General features: G+C 34.4%; 1 protein-coding gene across 4 annotated transcripts in view; it reads left to right on the forward strand.

Moving 5' to 3' along the window:
- LOC120414817 (synaptic vesicular amine transporter) overlaps positions 1–20,938 on the forward strand; it is an 84,187-nt gene that overhangs the window by 540 nt on the left and 62,709 nt on the right. For 3 of the 4 annotated variants that reach the window (XM_039576139.1, XM_039576140.2, XM_052709590.1), the window contains exon 2: positions 5,936–6,143. The gene's annotated coding sequence lies outside the window, so the exon portion shown is untranslated. Of the gene's footprint in view, positions 1–5,935; positions 6,144–16,626; positions 16,875–20,938 lie in introns of those variants that run through there. The other variant, XM_039576142.2, reaches the window with a different exon arrangement.

A 20,938-nucleotide genomic window follows, 5' to 3' on the forward strand; every position in this document is an offset into this window, starting at 1 on the left:
GGCGGGTGCACAATAAATTTGAAATATATGCGCTATATAAAGAGTCCCGCCGGTCCAATAGAGAGCGCGAGTTGTTGTGTACACGAAAGGTACACACGCGGACGATTACACACGCCAAAATCGAGTGATTAATATGACTCTCCAGACGACGACGTCGGTCAGGAACTATTTTGTGGTGCGGCGCTCGAACAAATAGACCGTTTCTGGGCACTATCAAGCGGATATTACTTGCTTTGAGTAGACATTTTAGAGTGCAGTTTATTTGAAATTTCATGGGAAGCGTAGAACTCAGCAAAAATAATAAACTAGTTCATTTAGTATTTTAAACACCTTGAATCCTTATTTTCAAAAACGCACATCTTAACTAACCAACCAACTCAACCGAAAGCAGTGATGTTTTTTCCCATTCAATGAAAAGCGTCCGAACGTCTATTCCACATCAAAACGAACATTAGATTTTAAAATTTCTCAATACACTATATATTCTTGATATTTATAATTATATCAAAAGAGCTCAAAAGAAAAACTTCTTAAAAAAGGGGACCTAATACTGGCTTATAATCGCTTCGATTAAAGTATCTTAAAAGCTATTCATTCAGGAAATGGTCACAGATTTTGTGTCAAAATAATTTATTAATTTTACTCCAGAAAATGATGAATTTTCATAAGTTTTTGATGAATATTCTTCAGGTTCACATTTTTTATGTAGTACCGTAAACCGGGGTGACTTTGATAGGATTTCAATTTGTTTTTTGAATATTTTCCAACAGGTAAGGTTTTTATCAAGATTATTATTTTTAAAACATGTACTGGGGTAGGCCACACAAAGTCCATACACTGTTTTGGAAAAAAAGTTGTTTCAATAGTGTTTAGAAAAAGAGTTAAATTTAAAATTCTTAGCTTAAATTCCGGGGTGACTTTGATAGTCGTAGTTTTTCTTGTTAAATCATATTTAAGATGTTCAAACTTTATTTGTACGTTAAATTTACCATCACTAAAGTAGCTGATATAGTTTTTGAGAAAAAAAAAATCAATGTTTATAATTAGTTAACTAAGTTTATAAGCTTTTTAACAAAATACACATAAATTTTAGGTAAAATTGTTAAAAAGTCGAAATTTTGTCTGCAATTTGTTAAAACTAGTTTTGTTTATAAAATTATCGATTTATATTGCATTTTATACTGAATTCGAAGCACGAATCACAAGTTTTCACATTTTGTATAAAATTTGTTCTATTGAAAATGCCTATAAATCTGAAGATTTTTTTTAAATTGTTTTTCAAAAACACATATTATTTGTTATTTACAAACTTATTTAACCTTCTCCTAGTGGAAAATTTTCCAAATAATCCGAAAATGCATTCCGCTTTCCGATTCAAAATCATGTTCATTGAGAAAATTATGACACTTTGAGAAGTTTAAAATAATGACTTTCATCAACATTTTCTTAACTGTAGTAAACTAACTTTTTAAACTTTTCAAAATTTTATGAAATGTTCTTTTTGAGGTACTTTGAACACTTCTCTACCACGGTCAGTATGATTCTAAACCATTCCGTACGTATTTTAATTGTACTTTTCATTTTGCGGAAAAATTGCAAACCTATCAAAGTCACCTCGTTTTACGGTATTCCTCAAAAAAGTGATAATATTCAACTTACCAAATTTTCAACATTCCAATATTCAACTATTTTTTCTGTATACTAATAATAAAGCTATAAGGATGAGATTCATCCTATCAATTAAATGTCAAAAGTCTCGAATCCTTAACCTTCTAAACAAACAAGAATATATATGTTGGAGCAACAACGGGTCAAAGAGATTTTTGGCAATAATTTGCATTGATACATATCAACGAAATTAAGCTGGGAAAATCCACATACACAGAAAAAAATGATGGTAATATTCATCAGGAAATGGGGACAGATTTTGTGTAAAAAAAATGATTAATTTTACCCCAGAAAATGATGAATTTTCATCAGTTTTTGATGAATATTAATCAGGTTCACATTTTTGCACATTTTTAATGAGTCGAAATCAGAGCAGAAGAGGGATAAGTATGTACGTTAGCTTAACAGTTCCCTTCTTGAAGGCCTGAATCTTTTTTTCTAATCTAATCAGACCCTAGCGCAGCCAATCTTTCGAAGGGATCCTGGAGAGTGCCTTAGGTTAGATGACGCCTAGCACTCTTCTTGTCATTTATTAACATTTGTAGTGCGCCATTGCATTGAAATGCATTGAAACATCACAAGCGTTAAAGCGGCCAGGCCTACTGCGTAAAGCCGTATCGCAGAGATGACTCGTAATTGGGTTGAGTTTGAGCACTGAGTGTTCGAACAACAACACAATTCTGAATCGACAGGGGAGGAAGAAGCGTGGGGACACACCACCATACGCTCCGAGATTTTGGTTGTATTCGTTGGGAGCACCATGCTAAGAAGGTTTGGTACTCCGGGACCCTCTGGGATGGGACATTGTATTTCCACGAATGCCCTGGACACTATTTGCCGTGGTTAAAGCGCCACAACTCGCTCGAAGGCCTGAATCTTTTTTTATATATTTTCTAGAAAATATTTTATAGTAGATCCTTAGACGTTTAAAATTACTTCAAAAGTTAATCGGAAGTTCGGGTTGATTTTTATTAATTTCAGCCATTCCACGTTTAACAGGAAGAATCCAAATTAGAAGTGTTCGAATTTGGCTCAAACTTGACATGGGAGTTTCTGGCAAAAATAATTAGATCCGTGTTTTTTTTTGTTTGGCGATGAGGATGCTCCTATCCGAAACAGGGTGGTCCAAAACAATGCGTTTCTCGTCGATCTTCGCAAAAACCAAATTTTCCACAAAACCATATCTCCGAAACGACTGAACCAATTTCAGTGCGCCACGTTTCAAAAGAAAGGGCTTTTAAGCAAAAATATGTTGAGGTCCGAAAAAACGAGCTGAACATTAGAAAAGGTCCTATGGAAATTCCAGGACTAAACTGTAGGTTAGTCGATGACTAATAAGTTCTTTAAAAAAATAAGTCGTCTTCTTAAGGGGTTATATACATGTAGAAAATTACAAAAAATCATATTACAGAAAATTTATTAAATCCACTAAAATGATAATTTCAACACTCCTGAAAATTTCATGATGATATTTCATGATTAAACTGAGTAAGAGACGATTTAAGCTCAAAGTTTTGCCATGCGGAAAGCGAAATGTCAAACTTATCCCGTATACATGACGAAGCCCAATTTTGAAATTTTGCTTTAAAAAAATACAAAATCAGAAACTTACTATTTTTTATATAAAAAATATAAAAATATTTTCATCTTTTTTAAATCTTTTTTTTTTTTGAAAATCAGCCTTCTTCATGCACACAGTACCGGTTTAACGAGTCTCTACCAAAATTTTGAGCCGATTTGGTCAAAGCAGTGCTGAGATAACGTGGCACCCGTTTTTTTAATTGTAAACTTAAAATAGCTATATCTCGGCGAAGACACCGCCAAATGAGTTCAAATTTATTACATGAATAGATGAAAATGTACATTTTATACCCTGAAAACAGATTTGAAAAAAAGTTCAAGCGTTTGCTAAAACCAACCTATGAAAATTATGCCGATTTACATGTATGTAACCCCTTAAGCAATTTGGCGCCCTCAGGAAGCACCAGTGCGCTCAAAATTCCAAATTGGAGAAAATTTCATTTGCTGACGAGACCTTCAATTCGGGACCAAAGAGCTCAAATCGGAAAATATTTCTTCCTGATTGCTTGACATATTTTACATATCAAATCTAATTGCGAATATCATTTAACAAAAATTCGGAGGAATGATTCACAAAATAAAAATTAAGACTTTCAACGCGCGAAAATCGAAATAATTAAAAAAACTAGGAAATTTGAAAAACCCTTTTTATTTTCAAAAAATCATCCCTCAGAATCCTGTTAATGAATATCCGCACTTTTTGGGATCGCGAGCAATATCGTAATCTGGAGTGACATTGATAGGATTTCAATTTATTTTTGGAATATTTTCCAACTGTTAAGGTTTTTTTCAAAATTATAATTTTTAAAACATGTACTGGGGCTGGCCACACAAGGTCCATGCACTATCTTTGAAAAAAAGTTTTTTCAATTGTGCTTTTCAAAAAAAGTAGCATTGAAAATTCATATTTTGAATCCCGGAATGACTTTGATAATTATAGTTTTCCTTCAGATTTAAGGTGTTCAAATTTTATTTTTACGTTTAATGTACCATTACTAAGGTTGCTAATATAGGTTTCAAGAAAAAAAAATCAATGTTTATATTTTGTTAACTAGGTTAATAAGCTAAATTGAAATTCATCAACATTTTCTTAATTATATTTAAACTTTTCAAAATTTTATGAAAACTTCTTCTTGAAGGACTTTGAACATTTCTCTACCATAGTCAGTATGATTCCATAGCATTTCATACGTATTTAATTTGTACTATTCATTTTACGAAAAATTCTCAAGCCTATCAAAGTCACCCCGTTTTATACATGAGCTTTTTGGTCCCGATACCATCAAAATTCATAGGACCTAAAATTGGTTTAGCCGTTCCGAATGACGAAAAACGCATTTTTTTGATTACCCTTTTTTGGATAGAAGCACCCTTAACGGAGAACAAAAAAAAATACAGGTAGGTACCTATGCCAAATTTGGGCCAAATTAGAGCACTTTTGATATGGATTCTTCCTGTCTGACGTGGAACTGCTGTGGTATAACTTTATTTATGATCCAAATTTCTTTTAATAATCAAAATTACTTTATCTATTGAATGGAATTGACTTTCAATTACACTCAAACCCCGATGGTTTGCCACCAACTGTTGTCAAACGAACGGGGTCACTTTTTAGTTTGACAACCATTTTACACGGAGTTCACACACACTACCAAACGTTTGTTTTGATAGTGTGCGTGAGCGCCGTGTAAAAAGTGACAGTTCGTCACTTTTTAGTTTGACTTTGACCAACCAACGGGGTACAAACTAAAAAAAAGTGTCAAACGAAAAAGTGACCAACCAGCGGGGGTTGAGTGTACTCTCTCTTTTATTAATTGAACTCAAGATGAGCTTTAAATATTTCATTAAAAAGCTATCTATTACCTATGATATTTCCAAAATAAGTTTTCAATTCCTCTACAATGTATGGCACTATAAAACATTTTCGAGGCAATCAGATTAATTGAAAAAGGTTGCAGAAACACATTTTCTGAAGAAGTATCAGGTTTGGTTCGATAGACGTGAGTATCATTGATTACAGAACCTCGTGACGATTACTAAACATAACATTGGGTTAATTGGGCAAATACTCAATTTTTATGCGATTCTTCGGTTAAAAAGCAATTCCGCTGACCAAAAAAAGAGATTCAGTGAAGATTACCTCAAATCTATTAAACTTATTGACTATTTTAGTTAATCTTCAATGAAATTGAATTTGATGCAATATCAATGAAACCCAAATTACAATTTGCCAGATTCTACCATTTCTAATCAATTTTATGGTCAAAAATTCTCATTGCGGATTTTTATACCACTCTTTACAAAATATATAAAACGACCATAGCAGGCAATTTAATGTTCTTACGATTGATTTGGTATATAATTATAAAAGCGTCTGTACCTAAAACACTATGAATGCCATATGGTTTGCAGGAGCAAAAAATACTCGTCTTGAAATGCAAATTAGTTGAACTTTATCTTTCTTTATCTTTCTCAATAAGGATTAAGAAAAGGACTGGCAATTCCTCCTTTGTATAACAAAAATGTGCAAGTCGTCAATCGTCGTCAGTCGAACATCGAAAAATCCATAAAAGTTATTTGATTATTTTTGATCCTAAAACAGTCATTCGTTTTGACGTGGAAATCGTTTGCCGCCGTTGCACGTTTTTCAAATTTCCCTTTCCCCTCTCGATTTCCCGGAAAACAGAACAAAACGGAAGAAGCAACAGTAGGAAGCGCGCAAACACAGCAACAAGCTAGAGGGAAAGGAAAACTCTTTTTTTTCTGCCAAAGCGCCTAATCGTTGTAACAGCCCGAACCAGAAGGACAAAAATGAAGTGACATCGTCCCCAGCCGTCGCGTTCCGGTCGATTGAGATCTCGCCCCCAGCCGTCGCACCACGAGAACAAAGCCGTGTAAGTATTACAACGTCATTCTGGGGTTTGGGAGGTTTTTTTTTTACTTTTTTTTCTAGCTTTTTATGGCAGGTATTTTTGTTTTGGTCGTCGTCGGTGATTTTGGCCAGGGATCTGCGGTTTACGGGTTTATGGTTAAAAAGGGGGTTTTCGGCCAGATGCCGACGGTGGATGCTGAGGAGGGATTATATTTTGTTTCAAAATTTCATTCACCGTCATTATTCGGCCTTGATTTATTTTCTTAAATTTTACATATATGTTATTCAAGTTTTATAAATAATTTTCCATTATGAAAGTTTTATTAAAATTGATATTTTAGACAAAGTTGTCCAGTATCCTAAAAAAAATTACCCGTTTCCTGATGGGTATCAAGGCCAGCATTTACAAAGCGGATTCAGTGGCAGTTTTTAACATTCCATAGGTCGCCTTCCTAAGGTTTCGTTGATACGGTCCAGCCTGTGACGATGCAGTACCTTCCCTTTACTAAGCAATCGAATCCAGAAGAGAAACGATCACCAGTTGTGTTTGTTCCGAGCCGGGACTCGAACCCCGATCTACCGCTTACGAGGCAGAAGCGTTCTCGCTAAGCCACGTGGCTCGGTCAAGAGACTTTTATTCCTAAGACTGTCCAAAATCATTATTTTAATGTGTTTTCTTGATTCGGAAATATACTACTAAAACACCAGATAAAATTTAACAAAATAGTATTAAAAAAAACAATTTCTGTTTCGAGCACAATTTTTACTATTTTGAAGCAAACAATATTTCAGAATACTTTACAAACTATAACAGCCATGCAAAATATCTTAGATTTCATCCTAAAAGATATTAGATGATATAGCTGTTAAATTCTTAAATATTTTTGCTTTTAAAAATTTTTCAAAATGAGCTGCACTTCATGTTTTTAGATGAGTGTGCTTCATATTTTAAAGAAAATTCATGTGATTTTTCGAGTTCTTTTAAACATTTGCATTTCTTGAAAATATGCAAAGATTTTTAATGAAATAGCTTGAGTTTTGGGATTGTTTCAATCATGAGTCGTTCTTTTTTTAATTTGAAAGAGATTGTTTTTTATTGTTTTGTTAGTTTTAGTTTTTTAAACAGATCTCTGATAGTGAAATTAAATTTTAATACGTTACCCTAGCAACACATGTAACCAATATTTGTAAGAATTTTAGTGTCTTCGATTTATTGAGAATATTATTTGCTTACTTTTTTTGAAAATTTTGTTATCTTTTCAAGCATCAATGAAATTTAAAAAAAAATAGTTTTCAGACTTTATTTTTGTGTGTTTTGTTTTCTTTCAAACAACAAAAATTTATTTGACTTCTTATCCGTTTTTTTATTTTTGGAAAAAAATTGATTGATTTCTGTGAATTTAGCTAAATTCCGAATTAAAAATTTACCAAGAGGAATTTAATTAATTACGTTTGCCTGAAAGTTACGAAAAATGTTGAAGAAAAAAACTTCAAGGATTTGTATTTTTTTTCCTTAAAACATTATGCTATGTTGAACTAACACTTTCTACAAACATGAATTATTTGAAAAATGTAAGGGGAATAAAGTTCTTGAAAATTAGCCAAGGGGGGAATAGATCGAAAAAGGTTGAACAACAAAATTATTAAAATTAATTTCTGAAACATTTCAGTTAAAACTTGTTACTTCTTTTACCACATCTAGATCTATGTGTACATTTTTGGGCCCTTCTAGACAATAGTAGAGCTTGTCAAAATTAATATTTTTATTCCGGAAAATCGAATTTTGGTCAATTTTATCAAAAAACGATTGATCGAAATGAGTTTCAAATGAGTTACAAAAAAGACTTCCGAGATATTTTCAGCAAATGTACTCTAGAATATGTACTTTTCGATACTTCCTAGAGCGAGGACAAACTTCACCACCTTTTTAAGTTATTCACGTTTCAAAATGGCGTATTTTGGCTGTTCTCTTAGAAGACAACTGTGTATTTTGAAAAGCTCTACAAATATCTAGAAGACACCAATTCGCTACGACATAAGCCTGAGTTGATAAATATAAAAAACTCATCATTTCATAATCACCTTAACTCAATTCACATAAATGGTTCTAAAAACTTCCCATTTGAAAATTTGATCTTAACTTAATTTAAGCTTTTTTTTAACATAGTTTATCAGGGTAAAGTTTTTTGTTAAAGGGCTTTGTGGTCCAATCTTCAATGTCTCTTAGACAATTTTACAGCAAATTTTCTGAACTTCTCAAAAAAAAATAGAAATGGTCACTTATGGTCACTATTTAAAAAAAATTGAAAAACTGCAAATATTTCGCTAAAATCAAACTTTCGGTGGCTATATCTTGAAAACAGAACCTTGTATCAAAAAATCTGTAAAGTACTTTTCCATTGCAAATTCAATTTTACATTAAAAAATAATGTCAAACTTGTTTTTGCATGAAACTTCGATTTTTTTCCAAAAAACACTGTTTTTTCAAAAATTGATAACTCGGCGGCAGATATTTTGACCATGTTTCTCTATGGCTCAAAAGTTGCGGATTTTTGTCCCCTGAAACATATCAAAAAATCTCGAAAATCAAAAAATACGTATTTTGGGAAATTGAGTTTTAGTGAAAAAAAAAGTTGATTAAAAATCTACAATTTTTTTTCCGTGTACCTATTTTTTTCTCAAAACCATTTTTGTATGGACAGCAGCCAAAATTGTATGGAGACTTGTATGGGTGAACCAATGACGCAAAATAGCTTATTTGGTCATAGGGAAGGCCCCCTCAAAGTTTGAGTCAAATCAAAAAATACAAAAAAATAAAAATTGTCTAAATCGGCCGATTTCGTAGAGAGTTGCTCAACTATAACTTTCCGAGGCAGAGATTAAAAATTGTTTGAATATAATTCAAAAAATCAGAGACAAATAATTTATTTTTTGTATGATTTCGTGGTATTTTACCATCTGTTATTGGGCAACCAAAGGCACATTTTGGTCGCTGTTTTTTGCACAAGTCATACCAAAATTTGGTATTTTCATACAATTTTTAGTGCACCAGTTGCAGTTAGTGCATTTTTCATTGATGAACGGCCTGTGCTTGAAGTTCTTGAAGCTTCTGAAAAATAACAAGATTGAAAAATAAGTGTTATTAAAATGAAACTGGATTGAAATTCACCAAAATTCAATAATCTGTCGATTGACTCGTTTTTCAAAGTATTTGGTTATCCCGACTTAGAGAAATTTCAACGATTTGAAATAATAAATTGTGTGTAAATAAAAAAAATAAAATCAGCTTTAACATTTTTGAGTTTCAAGTAATTTTAGCGCAAAATTAATTATCTCGTCAAAGTTTATAAAAAATTTCCCATAGTTTCAGAGGAATTTGATGAAACACTTCAATACCAAAATAATACCAAAATGTGGCATCCTGACTTAGAAAATTTTCCACAATTTCAAGTCATTTCTTTAGGGGGTATATCAAAAATGTTTAAAATCAAGTTTGAAATTTCCGGTTTTCAATGAAAGCATTCGCTTTGAGACATCATTTTAGCGCAAAATTAATTATTTTGTAAAAAATGGTCAAAAATTTTCCATAGTTTCAGAGGAATTTGATAAAATACTGTAATACCAAGAGAATACCAAAATGTGGTGTTCGGCCATCGACAAATTCTGCAATTTTGCAATATCAAAACAATACCTTAAACTGGTATGATACTACATTTTGCTCTTGCATAATCCTTAAGACAAATTTTAAAGGGTCCAGAAATACCAAAATTTGGTATTGATACCAGAGAACCTTGACCTAAACAAACATAACAAATTCGGGGCTCAATAATCCGAAGAAAGGAAAACATTGATGACTGATTTGGCTTATAGAGTCTGGTTCGTATTAGATCGTTCTCAAGCAAAATCTAAAATTTTCAACAGAGGTGTTATATTGAATAACATCGTAGAGTCTTCTAATTTAATGAAATTTACCACATTTTGTTTTTAATTCATATAAAAAAATGATATTTGGAATCTGGTCAAAATCTCATGACGCTCTTTGCTTACATTTTCTTATCCCTATACAAAATTTATTAAATCTAATGATGTCTTTATTCATTCATAATTTTTTGTTCGGCGGTAAAAGAAAGAATAATAAGCTATTAATTAAGTTGTATCTTAAGTTCAATTATTTTTTCCCCGCAACTATCCAACGTTAACCATAATCGCGAATGGCAGCAACACTGCGGTATAACAACAATATTACTCAAATGTAAGAGGTCGTTCGATTTTCCCATAAACTTCAAACTCATGTTTTACACGTTTGGAATATACTGCAGCCCGGAGAGGTACCGATAACGATAACGAGTACACGTGTCATCGAATTGCTTCCGATGAAAGCATTACACTGTACGGTAAGGTCGTCGTGCGTTTTGAACTTGTGCTAATTGCATCGGTCAGATACCGTGGTTAACTGCCTTGTACCAACAATGATAACACAACCGTGCTAAAACAAAGCCTATTTTACTGGGCTGTTGATTGTTTATGATGTTGCCAACAAACACATTCCTGTAAGCACCTAATTGAAGCATCTTCCCCTCATTACTCCGGCAGTCCGCGTTGAAACACCTCGTCAATGTTAAGGTCAGCGCTACAAAATTCCATTCTCCGCCCTCTTCCTGCAAATTTGCGCGAAAACCTCCAGCATAATCATTTGGCCGCGAAGGTTCGTCGTTTTTACCTCGCCGCGAGATTCTAACCTCACAGAAAAACCGGTTTTCATCCAGAGCGAATTTCGGGACTCTTCTTCACTTTCATCAAAACCCTGAACCGGTTCTAGGGTCCAGAACATCGAGTGGCGCAGAACACACCGAGCGTTCGGACACAAGTGGCACAAGTCATAATTTCTGGTTCAGGTTTGACCTGTATCATTTGCAGACCGCCGTTTGCTGCGCGCTTTGAAATTGGAGTACACATGTGAACACATGAACAAGTTTTTGGGCGCTGGAAACAGTTACGTATCGGGAAAATTGAATTTCGCAATTTGCCCAAATTGAATTGGGCAGATTACGGCGATTTATGATCTGTTGTGCAGGTTGTCGTCTGAATGGTTTGTTGGCAATAATTGATGATAAATAGTGAGAAGCATTTTTTTGTGGATATTTTTTTATTTAATGACATTATTGTATAACACAAAATGCAACACTTGATTTTGACAGCACTCGTGGTATTTATTTAACTCGGTAAACCTCGTTGGATACAACTCGTGCTGATCTTTGTTTTTTTTTTTTTTAACATGTAGAATAAATAAAAATAATCACGATATTTGACGGAGTGCGTTTTTTGTAAATCAACTAAAACAATCATATTCTGAAAAGCAGTGATAATGGATTATCTCCAAATCGTAACCATTCTGACTTTTAAAAGTGCGGCACCGAAATGACATCATCAGTTATCTCCCCCCAAGATAGGACGGAATTCCTTCGGTGACCTAAGATGAAGAAAAAAGGGATAACACACGTACGATAGTAAATCTTTCTTTCGGGGGACATAAGCTGACATTGAAATTCACATGCATCAAAATTCTACCATAACACGTCCTAACCTGTTGAAAGCATCACTTTCTGAGAGTGTTGTATATAATATTTGCGGAATAGTGCTTGACCCATCATCATCCCTTGCTCGGCAGAGATAGATGTATTCTGTGGCGAAGGGAGAGGAACAAGTCATGTCTAACGTAGGGGGAAACAACTTTTTTTTGCAGTCTTCACTATCAAAACGATATACACTAAACCCCCGGTGGTTGGTCACTTTTCAGTTTGTACCCCGTTGGTTTGACAAAGTCAAACTAAAGAGTGACGAACTGTCACTTTTAACACGGCACTCACGCACACTATCAAAACAAAAGTTTGGTAGTGTGCGTGAACTCCGTGTAAAAGGTGTATCAAACTAAAAAGGGACCCTGTTCGTTTGACAACAGTTACTGTCAAACCATCAGGGCTTGAGTGTATTTCTGAAATACATTTTTATTTTATTTTGGACGTCCTTTTATAGTACAGAAACGATTTTGGAAGCTGTCATTCATCAAGTACTGATGACGAACTTTTGAAATAGGTGCTTTTCCCCTAACTCGTCTCGTCGGTTTCCTAGCAGAGGTCTGAAAGATGAGCTGCAATAAAAAAGCTTATGATGATAACAACCGACACACAACCACACACATAATGTGGGGGAGGTCAGAGAGCGCACACAAAAAATGATAAAGAGCGAATAAGAAACAGCATTATTGCTTTTTCGTTCACCGTCTGACGAGGGAACCCTAGAACCCGATTCGCGAGGGTGGGAAGCACATTGTTACCGGTCCGTTGGACGGTTGGTAAGCTCAGAAGCCCTCGAAAAAATTTCCTCTGCCATCAGGAGATCCTTTTCACAGGGAGGCATGAGTGGGAGGAAGACGCTGGGTTAGATGATAAGCTGGATGAGTATCTTTGGCAGGGTTGACAGTTTGAGGCATTGCTCATCTCATCTGTTAGAATTATGTTCTTTGTTGTTCTTATTTTATCAGACCTATACTGACTCTTATTTGGCTTGTTTTCTACCTCACTCTTTCGAAAATTATAAGGGAAAATGTGAATAAAACATTTAATTCTTTATTTTTTTAAACTCTTTTCATTAAAAACTGTGATAACTTGAATATTTGAGCGGTTCAACTTATTTGAGTATCAAAAAAGTCGTAATGGAATAACGCAACTGAATAAATGGGTAATCGAAAAACTTTCTCAACGAATCTAAAAGTTTGCAGATCTGGCAACGCTGTCTCATGTTATGGTCACTTAAGAGTTACTAATATACTTGTCTAGGCCGGAACAATTGACCAAGGTTCATTTCTAGCGAAGCTATTGTCCACAATGGGGAGAGGCGAAGGCACGTGGTATGTAGATGGTCCTGTTTTTCTAATTTCCTGATCACGTGGTATTCAAAGAGTTATAGAAATTTATCAAAAATATGTACGGATCTTTCATTGGACTTATTTTTGGTATAGAATGTGGAAAGCACAAACCACATAGGCGGATTAAGTCAGCTGTTAAGTTAAAATTCATTGAACAAATACATAATAAACTATATTATCGATGAGGTGCCCCGACAAAAAATATATCTGATATCTGATAAAATCATATCTGATATTTTGAGGCTTTGGTCCAAATTAGAGCTGATTCATCGAGCATTGAGAAGTGCACAAAATTAGAGATAATTGTACCAGAAAAAAATGTTTTTAACCGATCCACAGCTAAGAACGAGCTATAAGCAATTGAAAGAAAATGTCTGTTTTTCCGTAAGTGCTGGTACAAGTGGTAAAAATACATTGAAACCCTCAAACGCAAAATTTTTATATTTGGCAAAACTGTTCGTAAATTTTGAGTACATCATTGGATTTTACGTCCAAAATTCTTCAAATTGGCTTACCAAAAAGTTGACTTCTGTTAAATTATATCTTAGGAAAAATCATTTAAAAATAAGTGTTCAAAAACCTAAAAAAAGGGAAGCGCGGGTTCTGGACCATTTATCACCAAAACTTTTTTGTTTTTTGGGCAAAAACAACTTCCATGCCAAATAGGAGCAGATTTTCATAAAGGTCGATGTCGGACGTGTGGTCTCTGGGGAAAGATATTATGTTATTTTGTTAGGAGGATTTTTGGGGTGAATGTGTGTGTTTTTCTTTTTTTTAGTATAATTCTTTATGGTGAGTAAAACCCCTTCATTTTTTCGTTTGAAAAATTAATTATTTTTGAAGAATTATCTCCCATCTGAAGTTGGGCCGTTGCAAATATATTTCAATGTTTCGAAGGGAAAACATTTCCGGCATTGATTACCATATTTAACTTGCGTGGGTAAGTTTAAACATATTTAAAATTTTCTTGAAGCTGTATCGCAAAAAGTGTTTTTATCCCTTTTTTTCGTCATAACCATCAACTGAACCGGGGTGAATCGGCAGTTTGAAGGGAGCGTTCTTTTAATACGTAACGCAAAAAATCGGATTTTTAGGCCTCCTCCCCACCCTTGTAACAAAATTTCCATACAAATTTTAAAAAAAAATGTATGGAGCGTAACACGACCTCCGACCCCCCCTCCCACCCAACTGCGTTACGTAATAAAAGAGCGCTCCCTAAGTGCACTTAAAATCTTGAAAAATGGAAAACGATGCACTATTTTTTTGTCTATTCCAAACCTTCAAAAAATATCCAAATATTGCGTAGTATCAATGCAAAAACATGAGGTCCAATTCCCCGCGGATCATGATACTTAGATATTTAGAAAACGAATGAAGTCACAACAACTTCTTCATTCAAGTGTTTAATTTTTTCATAATTCATAAAAAAGACTTGAGAGTCATATTTCTAATTACAGTATTTTATCAAATTCCTCTATAAAACTATTGACTTTGACCACTTTTTGATACGATGCAACGGCTTCGAGATACAGAAATATTTATATTCCGAATTACAAAAATATTTAAAACACTTACGCCCTTCTCAAATGTCATTATCGTGTGGAACTGGCTCCATATACATAAAAATGGCTTATATAAGCGTAGGATAACATGTTTACAAAGTTTCATTGAAATCGAAGAGGGTCGGGTACAACCGATTCCCTATTTGGCATGGAATTGCTCTTAAAAAAAAATAAAGTTTGATTTTTCGAGAGGTAATTTTTGTTCAAAAACAAACATCAAGTTTTGTGTGCTGCCAAAATTACAAGATTTGAGATTATCGTGTGAGCCAGGGGTGCCAGGTTGCCAGATTTTTTGAGTGCCAATTTGAAAAAAATAATTTTCTTTTTCTTCCGCACATTATTTTGTTGATGTATTTTGTTTAGTTTGTGAATCTATAATGTATAAAGAGTGAAAATACACTGTTTTTGGACAAAAAATTGCTTTTTAATTTGAGAAAAGTGGCTTGCCAGATTTTTTCCAGATTTTTTGTCAGATTTTTTCTGTTCAGACCTGGTAACCCTGGTGTGAGCAGCAGCGCCGAGAAAATGGATTTTTGTGGTGTCCTTTTTGTGCTGTATTCGTGGTCGTGTTCATGTTGAATTCTGTGGAAGGTACGAAGCCGCATGTTTAGATTCTTGTGTCTCTTTTGTTTTATTTGTGGTTCCATGAGGAGTATTAGTTTTACAATTATTTAAATTTTTACAGCTTCCTGGAATTATTTTAAATTAAATGTCTACATGTTAATTTATCTACTCACTATATAATTTATTTAAATGTTCATATTATTCCTTATCCTATTCCTTTCCTGTAACATACCATCTTCTCATACCATATATGATCAAATTGCTTAAATTAACGAAACTTTCTAAAACAGCATATGGGAACCATCTGGAGCATTTATATTTTTAATTACTGCTATTTTTCACAGCTTCCTGGAATCATCTTGATTATATTTAATATATTTATCATATTTATTATATTTATTCTATATACTATATTTTTTATATTTATTATTTATCATTATTACAAAACTATATGCTTATTAGATAATACACTAAAGACTAACATTTACACTTACAAACATCCAAATCATGTAATACATTACGCATTCAACCATTTTCATCGGCCCGATGAAATTCCTCTAGCCCCCATTCCAAACCTCCCAAAAATATTCCGTTCACTTTTAAAAGTCGCATGGGTTCCCTGCACTTTTGCCACTAGTGAACAACAAAAACATCCCCTCCCAAATTCCCACGGGACTGTAGGGGCGTAGCCTTGGAGCACAGTGTGGAAATTTACGTTCTTAGATATTCTTGGTTGTACCGGGCAGCAATCAAATTGTCTAAGAATATTGAATTGACCATTGTGGCACCCCCTACAGCGTGGTGCAGACCCGTTATGCTATGCTATGCCAAAATTACAAGATTTGATGAGAACGAGATTTATTTTTAGGCAATGTTGTCTTAAGATGTCACACAACATTTTAATCAGAATTTATTTTCATAAAAAAAGAAACATAGCAAAATCCGTAAAAAATCACTTTTACCCAATATCAACCCCAGAGCCAATGACACTTCGACTGACGGTAGTTTATTTTTTCCTCTTGTGGTGAAATGATTTTTGAAAAAAAACTAATGATTGTAAGCTTTACTCAAATAACTGCCAACACTGGCCGGTACACATTAGATAAGCTTCAGTTCTAAACTCAAACAAGCGTATATGCGAATACATAAGCTTCCGAGGAGAGAGAGAGAGCGGGAGAAAACGCCGGCTTGAGGCCCTCGGGAGGCCTCTCCGACGCAGGTAGCTTCTGAGTGGCCGTAGACCGGTGGCGGCGGCGGCGTCCCCACACAGCTGATGGCCAGAACGAAACGAATTCGGGCTTAGAAATGAGTGAAAGAAAGCGAAAATCAACCGCGTCTCGGGCGAAACAACGAAAAAAAAAAGATAAACACACAAACACACACGTGTGGCATGGCGTTTGATGTGCGGTTGCTGAGGAGGAGGCCGAGAGGCACATGAATGAGATGAACTCCGGTCAGTCAACGGTTGTGATTAGAGAGGTAAACATCGGCCAGGGCGCGCGCGCTTCTTCATCCCCCGGGACGGACGGAACGGTTCTGTGAACGGAGTTTTGCATATAGTTTGGACGGGTGAATTCGTTCGAAAAGTTCGCCAAGTTTGTGGTGTGTGAATTGTGAAGCAAATAAGAACGCCGCGTGTTCTAACGACCACGGGGAACGGCAGAGTGTCCAACGATTTGGACCTTTTTTTTCTTTTACACAGGTTAGAATATCGTTTTAATTTACATAAAGATGACTTGACAAATTTGATAGGGAAGAATATTGGAAGAATACAAATTTGATTAAGTTTTAAAGAGTCTTCCAATGCAGAAGAGTGTTAAGGCTGGTACAAATATTTGAAAAAAAGTTTATGTAGCTTTTAAATATTTTTGTGGAAGTTGCTCTAAAAGTGCCCAAATGTTTGAAAATCTCTTCTTCAAACATTGTAGCATGTCAGAAACACTGTTGGATGACTTGTTTTTAACAATATCGTTGTATTTGAGCATCATTTTAGTTTCATTTGACCCAATGTCATCCTCTATAAGGCCGATGCAAATATTTAAAAAAGTTTTTGTCCCTCGGCCCTGGCCGAGGTCAAGGGGGGGGGGGGGGGCAAAAAAATAAAAAAATATAAAAATTTAAATAACAAGCCATAGTCTTCACATTTAAATGAAAAAAGTGTTTTAAAATGCATTTTACACTAGTTCAGTTATTTTGCAATCATTAGTTTTCTAAAAATCTAAGATCTGACAAAAACAAAAATTGTAGGTATCGAAAAAAAAAGATTTTGCATCGAAAATTTTCAAAAAATCTTAAGATTTTTTAATAACCCAAACATGCTAAAAATGATTTAAAACGCAGAAGAATGTATTTTAATTTGATTTCAGCTGGTTGCACTTGAATTTTCATTGAAATTTTGAAGTTTATTGTAAAAATATTTTTTTTGCCCCCTGATTTTTCGGGCCAATTTTGAAGGGGGGGGGGGGGGTGACAAAAACTTTTAAAAATATTTGTACCAGTCTAAGCGGTCCATCAAATTCCACCATATTTTGGGAAAATTTTAGTAAACTATCTAAAAACAATTCTACGTTAAACGATTTTCAATGTTATTCAAATTATTTATGTGTTCAAGAAATTACGAGAGGTGTATAATTTTTTGACCCATCCAAATACAAGATTTGATTGAAAAATCTTTCAAATATCATTCAGGGAAACATTTAAAAATGCATTTCCCTTTGTTGATTAACATTTTAAACGTGTTTAATTTCGTTTAAAAATAATTTCAGTTTAGGTAAAATTCGGTTGTACAGTAACGCAAAATATTTTTTTGGGTGAAAAAAAATCGTCACTGCTTAGATATTTGAAAAATAAATATTTTTAATACTTTTTCATTTTTTGCCACCAGTGAACTGTTTCAATGAGTCAATTCGACGTCGTCTTGCTATCTTGTCGCACCCCCCATTTCGACGTTCCGAGAAAAACGCGTTTTAATGTTTGACCTTGAATAAACAATAACAAACACCTTTTGTTTCGTTAACCATTCTGTGCATTTTACCGATGTTTGATTGAAGTTGGTTGCTGGAGTCCCGAGTTATAACTACAAATGTTTACGGCAGTTTAACTTGTACGTGCGTCAAACGCGTTCTGAAATGAAATCCCTTTGGACAGTTGTCGCAAATAAAACGGCCCAAAATGCAAATAAAACTCTAGAATTCATCAACGGGTGTAGCTTAAACGGGAATTTAGTAGAGGACCCAGAAATCACCCACTTGATAGTGGGAATTTTAAGTTTTCACAAGGTTTTTATCATTAACAAGGTCTTTTTTGTTGAAATTTTGCGTTTTAATAAAGTGATCTGAAGTGCCTATTTTCGCCCCCCTAAATCCAATTTTCGCCCACCCTTGGAACTAGTTTTCGACCGCGACAGAAATCAAGGATTCAAATGAAATTATGGCACAAAGCTAAGCAAATATGGTCTCCTATTGACACACAACATGCTTCCGAAGCTCAATTTCATTCATGTGCACATATTTTGTTGTAAAATAAATTGATGTTCAAAAAACCCTAGGAGTTTTTTTTTACAAGTATCCTACTAATTTTGAGGTTCTCTGTCTATATTACTAAATAAAAATTCCTGATAGAACTCATGTTTCCCTATTCACCCAAGATAAGGGCACACAGTTACAATTACACTCAACCCTCGATGGTTTATTGCTTTTTCGTTTGACACTTTTTTAGTTTGTACCGCTTTAGTTGGTCTAAGTCAAACTAAAAAGTGACGAACTTTCACTTTTTACACTTTTTACACTTTTTACAAACTAAAAAGTGACCCCGTTCGTTTGACAACAGTTGGTGTCAAACCAACTGGGTTTTAGTGTAGCTCCATGTCGTTGTTGATTTTATTATGGGAACTTTAGGCTGGTACAAATATTATTCAAAGTTTTGTCCCCCCCCCCCCCCCCCAATTTTGGCCCGAAAAATCAGGGGGCAAAAAAATATTTTTTCAAAAAACTTCAATATTTTTAACAAAATTTAAGTGCAATTAGTTAAAATCAATTTAAAATGAATTCCCCTGGGTTTAGAATCATTTTTAGCATGTTTGGGTTGATTTAAAAATCTTTAGAATTTTCGAAAATTTTCGATGTTTACTATCGCTAAAGTTTTTTTTCGCTAAAATTTTTGTTTTCGTCAAATTTTACATTTTTTGAAAACTTTGATTGCAAAACAACTGAACTAGTGTAAAATACATTTTAAAACACCTTTTCCATGCAAATGTTGAAACTATGGCATGTTATTTTAATATTTTTTATTTTTTTATTTTTTTGCCCTCCCCCCCTCGACTCCGGCCAGAACCGAGGGACAGAAACTTTTAAAAATATTTGCATCGGCCTTAACCCTATATGTCATTCACTCCCAAATCGACTCAATAGAAAACTTCAAGTACCTCTTAAATAAAAAAAATAAAGCAAATATGAAGCATATTGTGTAACTACTTTTCCATCCTCTGCTCAATTTGTTCTCCTATGTACCAGTAAACTATTACCACGTTTGAACTAGGTGTCCCATATCTTAGCTTAGGTTAATTTTCTGATGTTTTTACACCCTAATGAATGAAATAAAATTAAATGATTGATTATCCTTTAAAAATAATCTAGAATGGTCCCAATATATTATCAAGCACATTTCTTTGCGATTAGATAAGTTTTCATGGTAAACGAAAACTGGTTCCTGTTAAAATCTGATAACGCAATACTAGATTTCGCCCTAGGCGAAAATTGGATTTCATGTTTTTTTCATGACCACAGAAATCATCCACAACGAAAAATGGTATAAGTTTGCTACACGGAGAAAAAAGAGTTCCCAAAATCGTGAACAAGCGTTCATGAAAATGGGAACCTCGAACAAAGTGTTCAAATCCCATGCTACGATTTTGAAAAACGTACCATGAAATTTGAACACTTTGTTCGTGGTTCCAATTTTCATGAACGCTTGTTCACGATTTTAGGAACTCTTTTTTCTCCGTGTAAATACAGATTAAATCCAATAGGTGGGTGAAAACTAGAGCAGGGCGGAAACTTGTTGAAGTCAAGACTTGAAAAAAAAAACAAATTTCAAATGTTGGGCACCTTTGCCGACATTCCAAAAACCCAGCCAAAACTGGAAGCCATCCATTCCATAACCCTTGTTTACATGAATTTTCATTTCCGAATGGTATCGTAAGGCCGTTTGTCTTTCAATTAGTTTTAAGGCGCAAACATTCGGTCCCTAAACAGGTTGCCGACAAAACAAGTTGTAAGCAAGCTTCTGTTGAAATTAGCAAGTTGCCAAAAATATCAATCAAAATTAAATTCGTTGCTTTGCATTAACTTGAATTGACTAGAAGTACAACAAAATTAGCACTTTGAAAAGTTTCTTGTTCCTATTCTGGTTTCACCAAGTTTAAGGTGAAATAAAACTGCATCGCCGCGGTGTCTTTGCCGGTAAAGAAACTTGCGAAACGAAAATAGTGCGAATCGCGGTGGGGAGGGGGGGGGGGGGTTCTTAATTGGCAGAAATGAGGAAGTTTGCAAAATTCATTATCATCTTTCACGTTTCAGAACTATGCACCGCGCTTTGTGTGTGGATTACCGGGCCCCTTCGGGGCTATCTCAATAGAAATGTGCACCGCCATGAGCAGGCATATTTTGCCTGACTAAATGCACTTAATTGTGCGAAGGTGCCGCAGCAAAGGCCAGTTGGTGGATAATGTGGTGAAATTTGATTTTGAAGTTGGCTCAGTTCTTTCGA

The sequence above is a fragment of the Culex pipiens genome, chromosome 3 (genome assembly GCF_016801865.2).
Source record: "Culex pipiens pallens isolate TS chromosome 3, TS_CPP_V2, whole genome shotgun sequence".
In the NCBI taxonomy this organism is placed as follows: Eukaryota; Metazoa; Arthropoda; class Insecta; order Diptera; family Culicidae; genus Culex; species Culex pipiens.